Genomic DNA, 2,038 nt, shown 5'->3' on the forward strand with positions numbered 1-2,038 from the left:
TTGGTAAAGAGTTGTACAATTGTACCAAAAAACGGGAAAAAAAAAAGAAGCTTGTACAAGCTCTTAATTGCAGATTGTTCCACATCTCCGAGTCCCCACCCCAAGGGGAATTCACGTGAAGTTAGAGGAGGCGACGAAGTATTGCAAATTTCTTATGTAGCCTTTTTATTTTTTATTTTTATTGGCCGCATCGTTGTAAAAAAAAAAAAAATATTATAAATTTTACGCTCGAAGAATTATAAAGCACACTTTTAGGCTGCTAGTTTTATTTTTTAGTGTTTTCTTAGAACATGCCAACTGGCATATGCCAGAAAAACTTGTTGGCCCTTGGAGGATCGATAATAAGTTTTTGTTGTTAAATTTGGTGATCGAGCAAAAACTTTTGCTACCATTATACTGTTTAGAAAAGAAGGATAAGAAGCAAGATTACTCTCAAACTGCCCTCTACTGGAAAACTAAAAGCAAAGAACTTAAATTTTTTTTGGAAAGGACCTGAAAGGATAAAAGCAATAATAAATTAAGAATAAAAATAAACTTTGATTGTTTGAGTGGAAAAAGATCCTTTCCCATGATTATAATATAATAATTATAGATGGATTCTGTTAACCAGTAAAATAGGTGCTACTATTTATTTTGATTATTTGTTCTCACCATTATGTACTGACCAATTGTTGCTATGTATTATAAATAGTGCTATCCCTTCCCTCACATCATAAGTATGAAAAAATCGGTACCACAACTTATTTTGAATATTTGTCTTTATTATTGTTTGCTACATAGGTTACTATTGCCGTGCATGATAGGTAGTTTGACTACTCCTTTATATATGGTTAGTGGTAACTATTGGTCAACTATTGTTTTTATACGTCCGCGCTACTCCTCCAAGGCCGATAAATCTCACTCCTTTAAATTTATATTTTCTGGCTTGCATCTTTGGTATATTGGCATGCATCTTGCTTGATATATCGGCCTTTAGATTAGAGTCCTCGGCGTGGATGTATAAACACCTATCACATAGTAATTGACCATCTCTGAACTAAAGTTCGTACGGTAAATCCCACGAATAGGAGTTCAATTCCAAAGGATGTTGATCCTTGCTTTGACTTTGATTGCACCAAGTACTAGATTTGTGAGTGAAGGCTCGGTTGGTCTGCGTGCTGGATACAGGGTAGATTTGTGAGTAAAGCCGGGAGTAGCCCTTCCTAGTCTGAAAAAAACATTGTGAATCACACCTGTGATCAACCTAAGACCATGATCTAAAATAATTTGCTATAACATTGTAAGATCCATTATAATAGTTTTAAAGGAAGTCTAATATATTATAAAACTCTATCCTATTATACATGTTACTTATAATGAATTATCTAAAAAAACGATCATTTTTTATCAGTTATATCATTATAATCGCCATTAGATAACGAGAATAAAAATTCATACATATTAACGAGCCAACACAGTTAATGCATGAGAATCACTCCGCTTGAGCCCATCCAACCGTTCTTTAGGGGATCTCTATCTTTTTCTTCTTCTTCTTCTTCTTCTTTTTTTTTTTTTTTGGGTACAACAGTGTCTCACACACAACGGTGCATGAGTGTAGCTAACAAATAGAAAAGAAAAATTAGTACAAAATAGAAGAAATGAATAGATGGTTCTCCTATCCAAGAAAGTAATCTAGTCTATAATATTGTTTGTCTTTCGATAAACATGAGTGATCCGGAAGGAACCACGCACTCTCGAGAATATGCACATATTGTAAAGCAGTGGTAGCTCACTAGTACTGTTTCACTGGCCACGAATCTATCTGATCACTGTAGTCGAGTTTTTTTTGAGAAGAATATAATCGGCATTCAAAATAAATCTAATATAGGTGATAACCTCTCGTGCGGCTCTAAACTATACCGATCCTTATCTCTCTGCCTCGTACGCCCTTGAGCTGGCAGCCTGGCTCCATCAAGCCATGAGTCCTGTAAAAACCCAAACCAAAGCGGTCAATAAACCGGCTAATAAAATCTGAAGAGTACTATAAATCCCTAACCCA

The sequence above is a fragment of the Phoenix dactylifera genome, chromosome 2, assembly GCF_051530095.1.
Source record: "Phoenix dactylifera cultivar Ajwa chromosome 2, Ajwa_hap1_PhDact_Kaust_v1.1, whole genome shotgun sequence".
Classification (NCBI taxonomy): domain Eukaryota; kingdom Viridiplantae; phylum Streptophyta; class Magnoliopsida; order Arecales; family Arecaceae; genus Phoenix; species Phoenix dactylifera.